At 52.1% G+C, this 20,898-nt stretch overlaps 1 long non-coding RNA gene across 2 annotated transcripts in view; it reads right to left on the bottom strand.

Annotated features, from left to right (window-relative positions):
- The window catches only part of LOC144317666 (uncharacterized), a 37,612-nt gene extending 16,822 nt beyond the window's left edge, over positions 1–20,790 (bottom strand). Inside the window, exon 1 of one of the 2 annotated variants that reach the window (XR_013383686.1) lies at positions 1,203–20,790. This is a non-coding gene — a long non-coding RNA (uncharacterized LOC144317666). The remainder of the gene's footprint in view (positions 1–1,202) is intronic. The other variant, XR_013383687.1, reaches the window with a different exon arrangement.
- Positions 20,791–20,898: the final 108 nt, after the last annotated feature.

Raw genomic sequence — 20,898 nt, 5'->3', positions numbered from 1 at the left:
TTTTTTATTTTGGTAATACTGGTCATAGCCCATGAAATTGGTCTCACTGCTCGCCAGTGGGTCTCCATCTTACTGTTTGAAGTTCACCGTCTTAGAGCATCTCCCTCCACCTCGGGTTTTATAAAGGCAAGCAGGAGAGACCAGCTGCCTTGTGTGCTTGGTGGGGAAAGGGGGTCAGAGAGAACAGACTCCAGCCTTTGGAGGATGAGGTGATGAGACAGGGCATGGGCTCCTGGGAGGACACAGGGGCTCTTACAAAGCCATCAACAAAGGAGGGCGGATGGCCCAGGGATGCCTCTGGGGAAAGAGGAGACTGGTATCCAGCTGCTAGCCCAGAGGCCACAGCTTTGTGGTCCTAGAAGTGTGGAGGATTTCCTAAGGCAGGGAGGAAGAACTTCCCTTCCTTCCTCCCTCCATACCTCCCTCCCTCCCCTTCATCCATCCTCTCTGCCTTCCTTACTCCCCTCCTTCCTCCTCCCATCTCTCCATCTCTAACCTCCTTTCTTCCTCCAAAGCCTGGCTGAGCTGGCTTCCTGTCTGGACCCTGCTCCTCCCTGGCTCCCAGTCTGTGGCTGAGCCCCCTTCTTGCTCCAGGTCTTGGGGTGCTGGTCCTCACTGTCCCTGTGAGCTCTGAGAGTTCCTGGGGTGGCTGATGGCTGGAGCCCTGGGCCAGGGGCCAGAAAGGGCCTCAGAGGCCTGTCCAACGGTGGCTGGGTGATGGGGGGATGGGGGTGGGGTGGGAATCTCTAGATGTTGGGGTTTAATGCTTTCTGCCGCACAGCCCATCCTAAGCATGGAATATTCATTATATGATACCAACATTTAGCTTCAGCAATGGAAATGTCAACTTTAATTATGTTCAAGGAGTCTTGATGGCTCTGGGAATAAATCAATATAAATAATGTTTTCATAAACTCTGAATCATGCTCCTAATAGCATTATATCTATAATTTTAATATTCAAAACAATTTTTCTTTGCATCTTCGCAATTAATTGATGCCAAGTGCTCATTTTTCTGTTTTCTATTGCTGTCACCTCAGAGCCAGAGGCTGGAGTGGGGGGGGGGGTGACACAGGGGCACAGGGGCTGTGTCCCCGGAACCTGAGAACATTCCTAATTCTACTGCCCAAAGGGCCAGGCTCCGTACGACGTCTCTTCCCCAGAAAACCACCCCCATTCTCCCCACCCATTAGTTTACTCACCCTTCTAGCCCAGTGTCTCCAAGAAGCCTGTTTTGGCCACCACGCCTGGCAGGGATGGGTCCCTCTTTTACACTAGCGCGACATTCCCATTCACGGCTCCCCAGGTAGACAGTGGGGACAGCAGGACAGCAGTGAGAGCTCAGGACTTGTCCACGGTGCGCCACCAGCTGTGTGACTCTGGACAGGTGACAGGTGACAGTGCCAAGGGGTCATCTACGAGGTAGGGTTCCTATTTGCAGGTCACAGAGAATGACGCTGGTGGATATGAGCAGAAATGGAATTTATTAAAGACACCAGGAAGCTCAAACTCTGCAAGGGCCAAACAGTTCTGCCTGGAGGCAATCCACCAGGAGCAGTGTGTGAAATTTGGATGCAGAGCTGGTCCAGAGGACACCACTGACACGCTGAGGTCCTGGCCCTTGCAGTTTGCACAGCAGATAGAAAGGCCTGGATGCTGGGCAGATGCTGAAAGCTCTTGGAAGAATAGCTGGCGTTGGAAACTGGCTGTGGCCGGGCCACCACTGTTGCCCGGATGGAGAACTTTCCCATCTGCAGCCTCCTGCTTAAACACGCTGGGGCCTGGGGCTCTGTGCAGCCAGGCTGCAGAGGAGTATGGAAAAATGAGTATCTACTGGTTGGCATTTCTGCTAAAGTGAGGCAACCTTTCTGCTTATCCTACGAGGGGACCCCAGGCATAAGGAGGAGGCTCAGATGATGGGCAGATTGGACAAACAATGCTACCCTGGCCACAGGCCTCCCTCTGCCTGGTGGTTGAAGCCCTTTTGCAGCAGCATTGGGGCCAGCATTTTCTCAGTAGGGAACCCCACAAATGCAGCTCTCACGGCCTCCTCTCCAATCTGATTTCTGCCCCAAGCCTCTGGTTCGGATTCGCTGTCCCAGGTTGTCAACTCATCTACAGGAAGAATGCACTGATGGGCAAATGGGAGACTGCATTCCTCATGATGGTTATTGTTCTCATGTAAGGAAAGAATTGGCCTTCGGGTTTTTAGAACCTGATTGCTCATGAGGTTACAGCCTATGAACCAGTATCCCAAACCTGTCCCTTCCAAGCCACCAGCCATTTAAGGTCCCTTTTTCTAAGGCTGGTAACCTAGTCCCAGGTCCTGGTGACGGCATGGGGAATATCTGGACCGTGGCTGGCCCTGTCCATGACCCTGACCTAGCAGCACCTTTCCATTCCCACAAGCATAGGACGGTGCCCTCCATCAGTCACCATGCATTTGAGAGCAGAAACGAAAACTACAGCCTCTGTGAAATCACTCACACCAAGGCTTTAAAAAGATCAAGCCCGTTTAAGGATATATTGGAATATCACCTTCACTTTCAAAAATGAAATTTGTCTGGGTGGGACTCTCTGGGAGTTTCCAGACCCTGTCCCTCTTCAGTGATAGTGGGCTGAACGCTGGGCACCTAGGGGTTCTGCACTGTGGGAGGGACAGACGAATGGCTGGAGAGCTACCCTCCAAGTCCAAGACAGCCAGGGAGGGAGGGTTAGGAGCAAAGGGGTCTGTGCTGTGGAGAATATGTGAGCACAAGATTATTCTTTGTCTGGGACTCCTGGGGGTCTAACCAGAGGTGAGTGGATGCGTGGGATAACTTTCTGGGGTCCCTTTCTGGACATTTTTTCTAAAGATGCCCAAAGAGTACAGATCAGGTAAAAAGCCACAGGAGAGCAGGTGACGGGACTGTCATCCCCATGTGCATCATTCTAAGGGATCTGCCAAAGACACCAAATTATATTCCCTTCATGCATGAAGACAAAGAAGGGACATCTGAGAGCTCTTCTTTTAAACCGTGCTCCTCCTAACAAAGAAAGAATGCAAGCATTTGTACTGGAGAGCCGTCCACTTGATTACTACACCCAGGACAACCAATTCATATTATCCCTGAGCAAGATCCTCGGAGATTAACTCGACGTCTCATAGGCCATTCATCTCCCTCGTCCAGGGGTTGGGCAAGCATGTTTGCTCCTGGAGAACGTGATCTCCCAACTTTACCTGAGAAGTTTCTTCCCAACAGCAGCATCGTTTAAGAGTCACCTCCTCTGCCTCTACCCATTCCTTCTCTTCTCCCTCCTACCTGTCCAGATTTTCCATTATAAGCAGCCGCAAAGGAGGAGGGAGGTCCCAAACAGACTTCCTGAGGGTGTGGGAGCCTCACCCCAGTGAGAAGGGGCAACGAGACAGCATGGCAGCCTGGCATGTACCCTGCAGCTTGAGCAGAGGGAAGGCAGACAGGGAGGAAGCAAGTGGTAACGGGTCACAGTGGGAGGGACAGAGAACCAGGGGATGGAAGCCAGGCTGTGGCCAGCATCAGGTCTGCAGGGTTTGGGGACCCAAGGGGGTCGCAGAACTGCCAGTTTCTTTTTTTTCTGGCGTAGGCTTGAGAGAGAAGCCATGGGCATAGGGTAGGAGTGGGAGGAAGCCAGGAAGGGCTGGCCAGGTGGGTGGTACATAATTGAGATCCTGAAGGGAAGGTTCTGGCCCTCCCCCCTCCCTGGCCTACCCTAACTCCTGGGCAAAAGCAAAAGTGGGGGACTTCCGGGGGGGCCCTGTCAGGGATAGAACTCCTCACCCCATCAGGTCCGGCTTGTGAGACCTCAGAGACCGTCCAAAAGGAGAAGCCTGGGTAGGGGGTAGCTGAGGGCCTGATGCATGGCCCAGAGCAGTGGGCAGGTGCTCCAAAGAGACCAACGTCATGCCCTCCTGCCAGCATGAGTGCTGGCCCCGGGAAGAGGTGCCTGGCTGCCTGGAGCATCTGGGTGAGAGCCAGCTCTCTGAGAGGTGGCCCCATAGCTGCACCTGCGGGGTAGCTCAAAATGGGTTGTTGGCAGGCTGTCTGAGCCTCCTGGGGGGTGCCAGGGCCGGTCACAAGCCGACTGGAGAGAGGTTTCTGGGGGAACTGTGTGCAGAATGGGGGGATTGTGGGAGTGCTGGGCAGGCCAGTGGCAATTCTGTGCTGTTTGTCATCTCAAGCCCTTATCAGGCACTCCCTTCCTCTGCGGAGGGCATCAAAAACTGTCTGCAGGGGTGAGGTGGCAGGAGGAAGGAGGGTCCCAGAAAGCCGCCCCTGCCCACCCCCCCCACCTCATTTTTCCTTTTCCTCTCCAACCACTCCACTGGCTTTAAAGCCTGCAAAGGAGTGCTCCTCTCCTCCACCCCTCCAGCCCAGAGATGCCAAGGTTCCGAGGCAAATGTGCTTTCCTAGGAGGGGCCTCTGGAGCCCTGTGGTCCTCCTGTGAAGCCCTGGGGGCTTCGAGGCCCAGGATCTGCGCTAATTCTGTGCCAGCCCACAGCTGGGCAGACCCCGGAGAAGGAAGCTGTGCTGCAGAGTGTAGCCAGCTCAGAGCAGAGCGCAGGCCTGTGGGGCCTTCTCCTCGGTTCCTTTTTAAGGGCTGGGCCCGAAGGGGAGCCTCGCTTTTGGCTCTTCTCTCTGGTCTCCGCTTCCCACCTCCCACCTGACACCAAGCCCGGATTCCACCTTTTTTCTCCCTTTTCTCTCCCACATCCCAGCTGGTCAGAAACAGTATGTCCCAAGGGAGCTCTGGCCCTTAGCAATGTAAAAAAACGGGTCTGTTCTTAGAAATACAGTGGCCATTTGGCCAGCCCTGGGGATCAGTTCTGTCCTGGTAAGCCACCTTCCCAGGGATGGCCAGAAAGTGGTGCTTCCTCTCCTGCCAGCTCCCTCCCAGAGTCGTGGCTCCATCTGCTTGGGCTCAAGGCATTGCTGGGGCTGAGGTCCTGAGGCAGGGAGTGACCTACCACAAGTCCCTCCTGCCCTGAAGGCCTGATTCTCCTCATCTGTAAAATGAGTGGGGAGTGGACCCCATCATCTCGGTGGTTCCTTCTAGCTAAGAAATCTCTCTGTGATGATGCTGGGGATTGGATAGCCTCAGTGGCCTGATTGATAAAAGGTGGAGACTAATAAAACCATTGAGATGTGAAGTGTTGAGTGTGAAGAGTACTCCCTCTGTCTTTTCTGGAACGAACATGGTTAGCATTAAAGGAAGGAGGGCCCTGGCCAGGGCATGGGGCAGAGTCCAGCCGGCACCCAGGGCTCCCCATGCCCCTCGCCCCCGGCTGCCCACCCTTTGGGGTTTTGGGAGGAAGCCATAGGAGGCTCTATGTCTGGGTGCTGGTCCACAGGAAAGGCTTACGCAGACACTCAGAGACTATCTTCTGTTGAATCATGAGGACCGGCAGCAGCTATGACAACCAGCCATGGCCCTGCTTGCCAGGGAGCAGACTCAGGTCTGTACAGAGTCCTTCTTGTGTGACAGGAACGGGGGGCCTCCCAGGGGCTGCCTGTGCAGAAGGGTTAAGCCCTGGTGGAAGGGCCTGGTCAGGCTTGGGTGAGGGAGAGCAAGCCACCACGGAGCACACAGCAGTGGGATCTGCAGAAGAGGCAAGTCGCTGGGGGACATAAGGAGCCCCAAAGCCAGGTAGCCACGTCTCCACAGTACAACAAGCGATTTCTTGGAATACTTGTGGAGAGAAAGAGGGCATTGATGAGTGCAATAGGTGCCCCCACCTTAGAGTCTAGAAGTGAACAGCTGGGGTCCCGGCCAAAGTCCAGGCAGAGGGCAGTTCTAGACTAGGAAGTCCATGGGGGGAAGGGGAACTTCCACACACATTAGTCACCATGCTTTGTACTATGTGACTCCACTGACAGGGCCAAGGCAGCCCCCTCTCCCCTGGGGTGGTGACCCAGTTTGAGGAGCAGCAGAGATGGAGATGCAGTCCGGGAGCCTGGTAGGGCCATGCCTGTGTCCACGTTCCCAGACCTGCTGTGTCCCCATTGACCCCCTTTCTCATTTCTGGAGGAAAGGGAGCCCCCTTTCCAACAGCTGTAAGATTCTTAGAACATGGGAGCAGAACTGAAAAGATTCTTAGAATGCAGGGAACAGAACTGGAAAGGCCCTTAGGATGAAGGGAACTGCAGGCACCACTGCCTGGGGTACCCGGGGCAGAGTCCCTCCCTCTGGGCTTGCCTGCTGTGAGCCCGGTTGCAGGACAAGGCTGGCCAAAAGCGGAGGTGTGAGTTCACAATGGAACAATAATAGTTCCATTCAGATGTTAACCTCCCAGTGTTGGGTATCATTTCTGCATCATCCTACCAGGTCTTTCATCAGCCCAGGGCAGCAGCCAAGATAGATTATTTATCTCCACTTTACAGCTGAGGAAGTGGGCTTGAACAGGTTACGGACCTTCAAGTCCCAGAAGCTCCAAAGGTGGGATGGCCAACAGGGGGCTGTTGGCCGACACACAGGGGACAGTCAACTCTCCCTCTGTCTTCACTCACTTTTCTCAAGACCTTCCACAGGTCTGACTCCCTGCACACGCAGAAGGGGAGCATTTCAGAGAGGAGCTGATCATAGCCCCTGGCTGTGCCACCCCTCTTCTGCGCTTCCTGTGTCCTGAAGGAACTGCCTCCCAGCAGCTAAGCCACCCAAGGGGTCCCCAGAACACTGCCGGCCGGGGCCGCCCAGCAGCGGGGGCCTGGTGTGTGTGGCTGGGGCACCACCACCATCACAGATGGAGCCCCTCGGCTCGTTGTGGCGCTCTTTCATCTGTACTCAGTACTGTCAACCCGTTTTCTGCACAGAATGAAGATAAATGGCTTTGCTCTGGAAAACTGCATTTAGCATCTCATTCTTTTTGTGGGGCAGGGAAGTTTCCATTGACAAAGCATTCGTATTGCAGATGGCTTGCCATATGCCACATTCCCTCTCGCTATCACCTTATAAGCAGATTCTGGCAGGTTCCAGGAGTAAAAGCTTAATTAACGAGTGGTGTGTACAATTATGTACTTAATTATCTACTGCTTTCCCTTCTTTGTTGTTTCTTGGTTTGCAAAAGTTTGGTAACAATTAGAGGCAACTGTTCCCTAATGCAATTTCTCTCTGCTTCTCTCTCTCTCTCTCTCTCTCTCTCTCTCTCTCTCTCTCAATTTTGCCCTTTGGAGACTGCCAGTGGGATGAGAGGGGGGCTTCCTGCTTGGACAGGCAAGCTCAACGTGGCCGCGTCCCAGACTTACTGACCAAGCTTCCTGGGGGGCGGCCCAGGCACAGGAGTTTCTAAGAAGGGTCTCTAGGATGCTGATCTGCAGTCCAGGCTGGAAATCCAGACCTGGGCCTCCCTGCTGCTGGCTGGATGGGCAGTCAGGTCCTGTCTTGGTCTTTCTTTGTCTCACCCTATTGGTCCATCCTGGGGAGAGTGAGTGAGGCTGGATCAGGGTAGCAAGGAGAATGGGAGGTGCTTACAGTGGGAGGGTGGATGGGGGGCAAGAGACACACACTTCTGTCTCAGGGTAAGGACAGGGGCAACTTTAAGGAGCAGAGCACAAAAAGTAAGAAGACTTGGAATGGAAGCCAAAAGGCAGCAATGTGGAGGGAATCTGCTAGGCTGAAGGCAGATTTGGGGGTTAGAAAGGAGTGATTGGACTCCCCTGGATGTGAACCTGCTTGCATCCCATGTGGCCCAAGGGCCAGGAAGCCCAGGCTCTCACACAGGTCATCTATGGTAGGCATCAGGGCAGCGGTGTCCTGTTTTAGCAAACTTCCCTTAGAGTTCAAACTCACTTATCAACACGTGGTGACAGAAGGCCACAGAGCCGACAGCAGAGGAGTCTGAAGCATTAGGGAGGTAGCCCATGTGGCTTTTCAGAGGGCCAAGGGCTGGCCCTGGGCTCCTCAGCCGTAAGATCTCCAGTGCATCCTCCTCCCCAAGCCCACAGATGTTGGTTGAAGCTGGGTGCAGTCTGAGGAGGCAGGAGGGGGGTGGTGTGGGAGAAAGGGAGAAGGTGCATGAGCAGAAGAATTGCAGAACCAGGGAATCAGGACTTCTCTTTCTCCGAGTCAAGGGAGAAACATGATGGACATTTCCCCAAAATGAAGATAGACAGAGGCCGTGCCGGCACCTCAACCAGGAATCATTGGATATGCCACTTCTCTGCACGTCCGTTTCCTGGTCTGCAATGAACAGCAGGGGCAGGAAGAGTTCTTGGGGCTCTGCTAGGTCCCTCACACGATTCTGAGTTCTACAGACACCCCCATCTCCTATTTCTTAGAGAAGAGTCTGCTGGGCTCCAGAGGGCGGTGTGCTGGCAGAAAAAATGGTAGTGGCCAGGCCGGGCCTCTGACCTCATGGTGTCCTGGAGGCCTAGAATAATTCCCTGCATGTGTTAGGTGCTCAGTTCATGAAATTTTGACAGACATGCCAGTTGCAGCTGCTCCAGGCTCATGATTCCTTCAAAAGATGACCGTCTTACCCCAGAGGGAGAGCCAGAGTTCTCTGTACCATGCCTGGTCCCAGCCTATGGGCAGCCGATCGAGGTCGGCCAGCTTGAGATAATAGCCTGAAGAGGAGAGATGACATAGGGTTTGATGGATTCGGCTTCTCAGAAGGTTGACCTGGAAGCCTGAGGGGTTGAGCAATGGGAGTCAAAACTGAAAAGGATCATTAGAAGGAAGAGGTAGAGGTGGGGTAATGGACAGCTGACACAAGGGGGAGATGATGAGGGAGCGGGAGCCCGGTGTCAGCAGTGGTCCTGCGGTGAGGGGAGACAGCGTGCCCTGGGCTGGCCGACTGGGGGTGACCAAAGAACTCTTCAAATGCATGGCTAGGGAGCCTGAGGAAAAATCACAGTGGGGTTGTGAACAGGAAGGAGGGCTCTTCCGCTGATCCTACCTCAGGGCCAGGGACCAGGCCCCAAGGCCTTCTCGGTGCCTTTCAGCCACAGATAAACCTGCATACATCACTGTATCCCACAAGTCCCATCTAGCCCTCTCCCTTACCCCATCACACTCCTCCCCAGGGTGGGGAAGCTGCCACATGGCTGCCGGCCACCTTCATGGATCAGCACTGGTGGTACAGGGCAGCTCTTCTCCCAAGCCTGCACCCCTGGCCGCAGCTCAGGGCCACATCAGGTCCCAGAGTACCCAGCCCTCCCGCATCTGTCCCAAGTCATTCCTCAGAAGAACTTCAAGAAGACCCTGACTATTTGCTGCCCATGTATGCCGTGGCACCTCAGATGCGGTGGGGATGCGGCTAGGGAGGTCAGAATGATGTTCATCACCCCTGCTGAGAGGGACGGTCCATGACACTCTGGGGACTGCTGGAAAAGGTTTGGAACTCTGCCCTCCTTGCAGAGGCGGAGCTCAACTTGCGTCACTCATGGGGTCAGGCTGGGGCTTGGGGACTGTGTGCACAGCTGGCCTTGGGGTGAGTGATCAGTGCTCTTAAACCTGGTGTCACTGAGGATGAAGAGCAGGGGAGGAAGCCCCATGTAACTACTCACTCTTGTGGGTGATTGTCATTTCTACCCCTCCACCAGAAGCTCACTCCTTTAGCCATCACCCCCACCCTCACCCCAGGCAGATTCACCTTGTCATGTGTAATCCCTCCCCAGGTGTGCACGTAGCACCTCCGGGTGGGGAATGTTTTCCACCTGAGCTCACCAGCCCCTCCCACCACCCTACCTTACAAGCTGGTCCCCAGCAGCCCCAGTCTGAGCTTTGTTGCCATGGCGACATCAGGGTCGCTGGGAAGAAAGAAGGGCCCACAGGGAGAGGGGGGCAGCCCTCTGAACATCAACGAAAGTGCGAAAGTGTGTGTTCTGGCCTCTCCGGCTTTGTGGCTGATACTCCATCCAGGCCACTCTTGGGCCAGAGGACAGCTCCACGAGGCATCGCGTGAAGCCCTGCCACCTCCCCAGGCAGGATCGGCTCTTGTCCAGCTGATCCACCACGTGACTTCCCACCTGGTCACTGCTTGTCTGCTACCCCGTGCTCAGTTCAAGGCCTGGGCCCGTCTCCCTGGCCAGAGTGGATGCACTCTTTCCAGCCTCTTCTGATGCTCCTGCCCCTGCTGGGGCTCTCTGCTGAGGCTCCTGGACAGACCCCACCTTTTGTGAAGCCCGTCCATGAGGCCCACACTTGGCATCCCACCGCTCCTCTCAGCTCAAGCATCATCTTCCCACGTGCTCTTCCCTGAACCCACCGGCCTCTGTGTGGCTACAGAACACTCTGCTCCCCACTGAGAAATCCTACCACATTCTCTCATTTTTAATTGTTTACAGGTTTGTCCTCCGCAGAAGTCTTAGTACTGGTCACCTCTGTGCTGACATTGTTCATGTCCAAAAAGGGCTTGTCTTGCGGATGTGGGATGGTGTTGGTGAGTCAGGGCTGGGGCACATGGGTCCAGGTGGGGCAGCCAGTGGGATGAAGAATGGGATGGCTGGCTTTCCTGCCGCCTTGCTGATGAGAGGCCCTTGGGCTCTTGAGCAGTTTTACCCACTAAGAACTTGAGTGTTCAGAGAAAATAAACACCTGGATCTTGTGGCTTCAACACGTGCCATGTTCCATGTGGTTGGATCAGGTTATCCTGAGGACGTTTCACATGGAGAAGGGACAAGGGGACCATGTGTTACAATGTGCCCAATGGACGCCAGTGTGTGGAGGAAGCCCGGCTCGTTCTACAAGGCCAGGGATGGAGGCCACTAGGAAGCAGAGGGTGATCAGATGCGTCCGGCTTCAGACCTGGCTCTCAATCAGAGCTGCGTGCAGGTGATGGTGCAGGGCTCTAATGGAGAGGAAATGCAGGCTAGACAGACTCAGATTTCTTTCTGTCCCCTCCCCCCACTTGGGGGCCAGGTGGGGCCTCTGTGGGTGATTCTGACTACATGATTCTTCATGGAATTTACTCAAAACATGATGAATGTGTCCCCAGTGTTCTTAAAGCTTAGAATATCTGAGCCAAAGAGGACTCTGGGAAAGTTCTAGAACAGAACCCAGAGGAAACCAAAGCTTGGATGCAGCATGTACTGCTCACCCACTCACAGCAGAGCTGGAACTGGGCCCTGGGCCTTGCCTTTTTCCCACTCCACTAAGACGAGAACATGCATTTCCTGACAAGCAATCTGCCAATATCTTGTCGGGTTGTGTGCATGAATGTTCCAGGATGCCAGAATTAATGTAATGTCTCATTACGTTACTCTTATCACCAAGGAGTGGCTCACAGCATCCCACTCAGGGCCAGCTGATTCCCCCTTGAGTGGAAAGACGATGGTGTTGAGGCAAGGACCATGTGGGCAGGTGGGAAAAAAAGGAGAGAGGAAACATTTCAGGGGACCAAAGACAAGTTAAAGATGAGGAAGTAGCTACCTTTTGCGCCCCCTCCTCCTCCCTACCCATCAGCTAGAATGTTGCCTTTGGTTAAATGCCTGTTTGGGGTATGTGCAAAAATCAAGAACTCTGCCAGGACGATTCCAAAGTCTGCCACATGGAGGCCAGGAGGGAATCCTGGCAGTTAGGAGGGAACTGTTATGGAGCTGCTTTGTGAACCATGAAGTGAGACAAGTGTCCCTTGTCTGGACACCCAAAGGGCCCACTTTGTGAGCCTGCAGCTACTTACTGGCCAGGTGCCAGCGAGAAGACTACCCTCTCAAGGCCATGCTTGGCTAGCTTCACTTCACAGGGCCTTGGGTGGTGGCAACAAGGAATCATAACTTACATTCAGTCCTTCATCATTTTTTTTTAACAGGTTTTAAAGGACTTTCTTATATTATTTTAAGCCTCCACTTAAGTATGGATAAAGAAGAGCAAGGAGCAAAAAAGTCTTCCCTAGGCAAATGCAGACATGTGTTCCTTCAGTTCTGGAATGGGGTAGAAAGACTCCTAGGTCAATCTGTATCTCAGTACCACATGGTGACTCCTTTCCCCTTGGGGGACCACAGATTTGCTCACTTTCATCCCTCCAAATAGCTGTTTCTCGCTTCCCATCAAGATCTCCATCCCAACTCCAGAGAGGCTCCTCTGTGCCCGGGCTCGCACTCCAACTCACTGTCACTCTCCCCAGCACCCCCATCAGGCCTGCCCCTGGAGTCCTGGCACTTGAGAAGCTTCAGTCAGCTATGCCCTCTGGCCCCCAGAATGAGCAGTGAGCATGTTCAGCAGAAATGCTCCTCGGCTAGCAGAGATCAATACGTCGATAGAAACGTCAAGCTGAACATAAACAGAGGGAGGCTGAGAGAAGCAGGGGCAGGGGGCTAAGTAGGTTCTGGAAGGAAAAGAGCCAGACAGCCTTGTCTAGGGAACAGTTCCATTCAGTTAAGCACCTCATCTGCATTGTCAATGAAAAGAAAAAGATTCATTTATTCAGGCCCCACTAATTAGGAACCGACCATGACACCCCTCCGGCCTAGACCAAAGCCCATTTGTATCCTAGGTCCAATGAGAAGGGTTTTCAGGAGGGACAACCTGCTGCTGAGCTCAATCCCTGCAGGCAGGCTTTGCAGCTGGGCCTTGCAGGGGCATCCTGCACCATTTCTAGCCAGGTCTTTCTTAGGGATGTCTTAGTGTCTCATGTCCCTCACCAGATTGTAAGCTCCATGAGGACAGCAATCGGGACCGGGGGCCCCCTGAGCCAAGCATGCTCTGTGCCACAAGTACCCAGAAAACACCTGAGGACCTGCCTTGGCTAGAGCAACTGGGCCAGGCAGCAGTCTGGCACAGTCTGTCCTTTTCCTTGGGAGAGTTTGGAAAAATACACCCAAACCAATGAGAAATGGTTTAGGACAGGGCACCTCTGCGGAGGTGCGACTAAGTGGGTCTGGGTGGGTTCTCCATCATGAGTCCTTGATCATGTTTTTGAAAAGGAAGTAGGAAGAAGCTAGCAGGCTGGGTTAAACATGGCAGAGCTTAGCCAAAGAGACCACCAGGTTTTTTTTTTTTTAAATCCCTCTGGAGGTCCTTGCAGTGCTCAGATTCCTTGTGTAGATTAAAACTTGATTTCTTTGTACTGCTATGTAGCTCGTGTCAATGCACTCATGGAATGGAAGCCTTGTGGGAGACAGGGGTGTTATGGAGTGAGAGAGAAGAAAGAGGAGCACTTTTGGAGACTAGTAGGGTAGGGCTGGATGTTTAAGAGTGCAGCAGGAAGGGACTGGGGTGGCTGGAGAGCAAGGACAAGTTATTGCTCAAGACCCTGGCAGTGGCAGCCGTATCCCTGAAAAGTCACTTTTGAGATTCTGCACTCTGGGTGACAAAGAATTGTCCTCTTGAACATCAACAGATTCAAGGGTTCGCTGGGCTAAAGGGGACTAGTCATGTAGGAGAATCTGGAGTTCTTGAAGTGGTTCAGAAAAATTATCCCACTGGAGAGAGATTTGGGGCAGCTGCTGCCAAGCCTGGTAGTCAGACGGTCTTCAAGGATTCAGGGATGGGCTTCAGGCCAGCTGCTGGGCTGAGCAGCCTCAAGCAGAGACCCTTGTGGAGGATGCTGGGTGATGGTGCAGACACCAGTTCTCGAAAGTGAGTGATCAGGACAGTTTGAGCTCGAGGTGGATAAGCTGGGTGGAGTCCAGTGCTCTGAGTGGATGGCCCCCGCCTTCCCCTGTGGGATCATGGGAGGATGGATGAGTGAAAAGAAAAGATGCTGGTGGGGAATGGGGTCATTGTAGGGGGATATTCTGGATCAGTGACCCTCAGATTCTCCACCTTGGCCCGATATGGAGTTACTTTGCTTTCCCTAATTTTAGGCTTGCCTTGGGTGGGAAGGTATATGAGAATGTTTTGGACCCTGGTGTGGTGGGGACATGGTGGCACCAATGGGCCTGGGGATAGGACCAGAAATGGCCTCGAGAGTGATGCCTGATGGCAACCTCTTTGCTCAGCCGGCAATAGTTACAGCCTGTCACAACTCAAGGATCTTGAGGATTTATAAAGTCCTGTGGTATCCAGGCTCTCACTGGAGCTTTCCACAGCCACTTCGAGGTAGGAAAGCAGAGGCAACTGAGTTTCAGAGAGGTGACCTGTCTGAGGGTACGTGGCGGCTTAGTGGTAGAACCAACACCAACACCAGTGGTAGAACCAACTCCAGCCCCAGAGTGCTCATCTCTGGCCCTTTGTATTCTTGCCCCCTTCCCATCTATCAAGATGGAAGGGGGTCCCCAAGTCACCCCAAGAAAATAATCCCTGGAATGTGAGCATGTGCGGTGCTCTCTCGGCTTCCAGGAACCTCCTCATATTCAGCTTTCCAAACCCCCTTGGAAGGATGTGATAGGGACATTCTCACTAATTGCTACCTGCCTTGTCTTTGAACTTTGCAGATTGGGAGTGGGAGGGGGCATAGGACAGGAGGTGTTCCCCACCCAGCAGACCACTAAGAATGATTCACACCTGGCAGTTCAGTGGGAAAGGGGCTGCCTTAGTCTCTTGGTGTACCTGACAAGTGCTGGTAGCGAGCCAACTGAGCCCCTCAGAGCAGGGGCAGCCCACGAGCTCCAGAAACCCAGGGACCAGCAGATGACCCCAATCAAGGGAGTGGGGTGAAGCCTGGTATATCTGACATTGGGAGATTTGTCAGCTTCCCTCTGGAGCTGCCTCCTTCCACCGTGCAGCTCAAAGGCCCAGTTAAAGTGAGTCTCCTCTGGCCTAGGCCTGGGTTCCAGCCTTTGGGGCCTTCTGTGGGGGAGGAGGCTGGTAGTGGCCTAGAGCCCTCACTTATTCCTGGAATTTCAGAATCTTCTGCTCCCTGCAGCAGAAATGGGTCTGGGTTTGAGAAAGACTTTGATCTTGAAATAGATAGTCCTGCATCCAAGTCTTGGATTTGCCACTGACTAGCTGTGTGACCTTGAGCCAGTCATATCTCTGGAGAAGACCCTCACAGAGTTTCTGTAAGGATCAAATGAGATAATGGGTGGGAAAGTGCTTTATCGTGTGTAAGAGGGTCTGTAGTGGAATCGGATTTTTATTGTCAGGGGTTTGGGGACTCTGGGCCCTGGAAGGGTAGATGCCTTTGGAGGGAAGCATTGGTGCAGTGAGGGCTCTAGGGGGCCCAAAAGACGGCTGCCACTGACTTTCCTACCTTGATGTGGCTCTCCAAAATGCAAGGGGGCTGCCTGGGTGGGTGGGGCACTGCTCAGCATGGTTGAAGAGCCACCAAGCAGAAGGAAATGAAATCTCACTGGCTGCTCAGCTTCCCCAGATCTTTTTACTGTACATCATAAATTATCATCCTGTTTTATTCTCTTTTTATAGCCTCTTCCAGGCCATTTCTGGCATTTACTCTTTGCTCTGGGCCAACTGTGTTAGAAACGGTTTCCTGGTCTTTATCTTTCTGTCGACATCTCAAGAGTCCTGGCAACTGACCCAGCAACTGGCGGGCTTCTGTGACCACTTGTTGGGTGACGAAGCATAAAAGCTGGTGGCTGAGGGGGTGACACCAAAGCTGGGATGCCTGGTGCCTGCCCTCAAGTAGCTTGATGAGCAGGAAGGAAGTTAACACATATTCCATGGGTGTGCATAGGCTTGTTGAGCCTGCTTCTGGGGAAGAGAGTCTCACGTCTGGGGACCTGGGCTTCTAATTCAGGCAGCTGTCAGGAGGTAATGACAAATGCTTCAGGGTAATTGGCTTTCTCTCCATGTGGGCAGTCCAACCCTTTTTGTATTTAGAAGTGTTAGGAAGACTTCCAAGATCCTTTCCATTGTCAACATCCCAGTTCTACCATCAGGACGTGTTGGGGGTGGGTTTGGGGAGGTGGGGGAGGGTCCCCACGGTGAGGCATGAGGCTTCCATTCTAATTCCAGTTTTTTTAAAATTTATTTTTATTTTTTATTTTTTATTGGAGTTCAGTTTGCCAACATTTAGCATAACACCCAGTGCTCATCCCGCCAAGTGCCCCCCCCAGTGCCCGTCACCCAGTCACCTCAAACCCCCCGCCCACCTCCCCTTCCACCACCCCTTGTTCGTTTCCCAGAGTTAGGTGTCTCTCATGTTTTGTCACCCTCACTGATATTTTCACTCATTTTCTCTCCTTTCCCCTTTATTCCCTTTCACTATTTTTATATTCCCCAAATGAATGAGACCATATAATGTTTGTCCTTCTCTGATTGACTTTAGTACTAGTTAGGTGGCCCTCGGCAAGTCCTTTCCCCTTGCTGGGTGTCCGCTTCCTCATTTGTAAAGTTAAGCCCTGACTTCCTTCTAGACTGCCATGCTATAACCAGGGATTCAGGGAACATCCCAGGCATTGTTTGCAAAGTGACAGATTCACACGACAAATTAATGTACTGTCAAGTGTCACCCATAACAGTTCTGTTTTTAATGAAATGCTGGCTTTTCAAATGAAGGCGATGGATTAGGGAAGGTTTGAATGATGCTCATACGCCTTTGATATATATTTTTCCTGAGTTTTTTTGTATCCTGATTAAGGGGCAAGCCAAACAGTGGCCAAGTTGTCTCGAATAGAAGAGGATCTTGCTCAATACAATTCTGTCGTAAATTGTCATTTATTTTCCCTGATCTATTTCTATAGCCTGACCCTGTTTCAGCCCATTTTGTGGATGCAAGATGATAAGAGATACAGCTGACTATGCTGAGTTTGTGATGAATGGGAGGGCACAGACGGGGCCAGTGTAACATACTCATAGTGGGAGGGGGGCGGTGGGGGGTGGTTGGGGGAGGGAAGAGATAAGTAATATGAGAGGGTGACAGGCCACCCACTCAAAAATATTCTGAAGAGTAATGTAGGGCGTGGGGCCAGGGAGAGGCAAGGTTGGTGTCATTCATGCCAGAAAGCATCAGAAATGAAGGCAGGAGGACAAGGTGTAGGGGTTATAGGACTGAGTGAGAGTGGTCCTTCTCTGGGCCTCAGTTTTCTCATCTGTAAAATAAGGGGGTTGTACCAGACAGGCTGCGTACTTGATCTGCCTGTCACCCAGCCCAGTGGAGGCGGAGAGGAAATGATGCATTGGAACGGGCTTTTCCTGGCTCAGCTGCATCCTGCTAACTCAGAAAGAGACCCCCACAAACGAAATTTTGGTACAGTCTGCACCCAGCATTGCTGATAAACTGATAAATGTTGAAACATTGCTGTCTGGGTTTGCTTATAAAAAGTAACTGCCAAAAAAATGTAGTTTCCAGGCTGAGTCACAAGACTAGAGGGAACCCTGCACTCCACATTCTGGGGTACTGGCCAGATGAATGCCAGAGCAATTTTTTGCTGCGCAGTGTTAAGAATGTTCAAATAAATATATAATCCCATTTCAAGTGCAGACCACAAAATCACATCTTGTGTGTGTGTGCGTGTGTGAGCACGCGTGTGCATGCGACATGTGTGCATGTGTGACATTAGGAAACATTGAGAAGCAACAGCTTTTCACTTTTGTTTTTGTTTTTGTTTTTTATTCTTTGAAAGACTTCTATGCCAGAGGTTACAATGGCAGAAAGAAGGAGGGCCCGTGGGGGACAAGGACATGCGGGGGAGACATTTTCCAGTTTACCAAGGTAAGCGCACAGGTCCCTCTGTTTTGAAACCTGCAAAGCACTCAGAGCTTCTTAAATTAGGAAGCATCGTTCTTAATGGACCCCCTGAGGCAAAGCTATTGCTAAAAGAACAATCTGAATCAGTGAAACCAGGCTGGGTGGCTCCAATGTTGGCTGAGTCCAGGGTCAGCACCCACTCAGGTGTTCAGCTTCGAGACAGCATGCCTTGGCTGAAGCATGGACTGGGAGAGAAATGGGTGCTCCTTGGCAAAGCCTGGTCCCGTCAGCCCCAACTCAGAAGGCGAGTTTCCTGTTGCCATGCTGAGCGCCCAGTACTAAACGCCTAGTTAAAACTCTGGGTCTGTTGTTCGGACTTCCTCCCCTTTCAGCAACCTGCCTTGCTTTAGGCCTTCTGAGTTTGGCAGAGAATAATCTATTCTAATCAAAGATGTACAGAAAATGATACCATCTTCCATTTGTAGAGCATTTCACCCACTCTGAGTTCATACACATATCTAATTAGACAACGTTAATTCTAAATAGAATGAACTAGCTCACTAAGCCAACAAGCTCCATTTCCTGAGAATTCTGGAAGGAAGCTTCAAGCACTGTGAGATCAGTTCCTTTAGCCTACAGAGGGTCTAAGAGAATCCCATTAGAATTAGAAAAAAAAATAAACTGAGATTTGGAAGATTTGAGTTTGCAAATATATCATCTAAGACAAATGGTTTTAAATAAAATTCAACTTAGGGTGCCAGGCCCTGAGCGAAGTGCTATAAGGAACAGAAAGTAAGACAGAGCCCCAGCTCCTGAGGGGCAAACAGTCTAGCTGGCGTGGCCAGACAGTATATACGCAAATTCATGGGACAAATCAAAGAAAGGAGAGATTAAACTACGCTCCACCGTGATCCAGGTTCTCACTTGCCAGGCCCACTTTCTTTCCTTTGTCCCTCCTGGCACTGGCCAGATGTCTGTGCAAATTCTCTGTTCCTGGGTTTTTCTTATTGGGCCATGAGGTCTACCCCCAGGGATATCCCCAGGGACTTTCTGTACTTTAAAGCCCCCAGACTACCCCATTTCTGCCGACACCCCTCTAAGCCACTACTTCTTTCTACAGCAAGCCCCAAGGGTTCAATCTTTCTCATTTCTCTGAAAGGGATCTGGCTCTATTCAAGACTAATGCTTAAGAAGCACAGTTTTCTTGCTCCTCACTTTCTTGCTGTGTTTTAGGGGTTTAACTACAGAGAAAGAAAGTGGACCAAAATAGAAACATTCAGAAATGACGAGATACAGACTCTTCAAAAGATTCCATGAGGCCTGGCTCCTAGTTTATAGCTTCTGATTTCCTTCTGGAAGCACCATTGGAGTTTGGCTCTCTGCTTTTAATACCAAGGGTGTGCTAATAAAAAAACAAAAACAAAAAACAAAGCTGTCCCTGTGCAGATGCTGCTCCTCCAGGAGGTTGGGTAGAGGGCTTCAGAGGGGAATCACAGTCAACTGCAAATGCTTCTGGCATTCTGAAGTCCTCCCGGTATGACTGAGGCATTGCACATTCTACGGCCTCACCTCTGCACCATCCCAAGCTTGCTTACCCAGTACTGATGCCTGGTTAGCCCTCCCACCAGGCTTCAGTCCCTTTCCGAGAATTACCAAGGTTTTCAAGGACACTCTCATTTGGGATTTAACATAACCGAGCCCAGAGCCCATCGGTAGGTGATCTGAAATTGGTTTTCTGAGAGAAGAATCTGAGTGTGTGAATATCCCCTTATCAAACCTCAGCCTCCCTCTCCAGCTCCCCATGAAGCTTGGTTCACACACACACACACACACACACACACACACACACACACACAGCCAATGAAGGTGAAAGCACAGCACAGCTGGGAGCCCCTTCTAGATGCACTGCTATAACTACCACTTCCACCAGAGACAAGCTGCACTTCCCTCTAGTCTGAGACTCCTCTTTGCTGTGGGGCAGAGCAGCTCTGGCTTCCGCTGGGGATCACCTTAACCTAGTTGTCATGGGCCACAGGGAAGAATTCTCCACCTTGTCTTCCTTTATATCCATGGATTCGATTCTTCAGTATCTCCCCCCTTCAGACCATCACAACACACATCTGCATTTTTAAGTCCCTCTAAGCTTTTGCTACTTTATAAAGTCCAAGCTCTAATTAAAAACAGATTTCCCTCCCACTTTGGGGGCACAGTGACTTGCAATTTACCATGACTTTCTTTGAGAATAATAGTCATAGATGGATTGGGTGGGAGGGCCAGGAGGAGTTTACTGCAAAGTAGTTGGATTGGGGTCATCAATGACAATGAGAACAATTATAAACTTTTTATTTTAATGAACTTATATACTAACAAATGGTATAATTCTAGAGCCACCTTTTGTTTGCCTCAAGAAATAGCCAATTCACTTTACATTTTGTAAAAGTTCTTCAGGCATTTAAAAGCAATGATGGGGGGGGGTGATGAGGTGGAAGCATGCAAGGGATTGGTGGCAACCACTTTCAGTTTATTAATTCTACTTCCTCCAGGTTTCTCTTAGGACCTGTTAGACTGAAAGGAAATGACTTTTCACCCCCTCTCTTTTCAGTCACTGCTTTATCTCCTCACTAGAGTTGGAATCTCAGTGGGGAGGAAAGACGGAGTGGGGAGGAAGGACCTGATTATCCAGGACTCTGTCTAAAATAGGGAGAGAGATGTAGTCTGCCTGCTCCTTCTGGCAAGAAGGTGCTTTGTAGAAACTGAGGCCTGAATTTTTCTTGAAGAAGCTAAAAAAGATCCTTTGATTTCAGGGTGGATGGGGAGGAAGTAGGACTTGACGGCACCCCAAACCTGTGGGCAGGGCCTCAGTCTCACTGGGTAAGATGAGCCCACCCTACCCCCACCTCCGTCCTGCTCTCTCCAGCTCCCTCAAAGTCCTTGGCCTCTGGCCTCGGCACTGCCCAGTCCTCCTCAAGCCCAAAGACTTGGGAAGGCGATGTCTGCTGCCCCCTGCCCCGCAAACAGACATTCCGGACCCCAGAGACAATGTGGTGGATCAAGCCTGAACATGGGAACCCTCCATCACTTCTATTCAGTTCAATCTGAGACCCTTTAGGAAGCGAACGCATGGGCTATTCTCCAAAGCGCACGGAAAGGGGCTCCGTCTGACAACCGGACAGGATATTTGAAATCAGGGATGTCTCGGGAAACCCTCTAAGTTGGTCCTCGCCCCCTCCCCACGGAGGTTGGAACAGAAAACCGGGCTGTCGAGCGTCTGAGTTCGGAGGGGCGCAGGGCCACAGGCGCGAACCGCCAGGAACCCCCGCGCCAGCGCCAGCGCCAGCGCCCCCGCCCGCGGGAGGAGCGCGCGGCGGGGCGGGGCGGGGCGGGGCGGGGCGGGGCGGGGCGGGGCCCTGCCG

This window comes from Canis aureus, chromosome 7 (assembly GCF_053574225.1).
Source record: "Canis aureus isolate CA01 chromosome 7, VMU_Caureus_v.1.0, whole genome shotgun sequence".
NCBI lineage: Eukaryota > Metazoa > Chordata > Mammalia > Carnivora > Canidae > Canis > Canis aureus.
The sequence above is the reverse complement of the archived record's forward strand: the minus strand, read 5'-3'. Positions and strand labels throughout refer to the sequence as shown.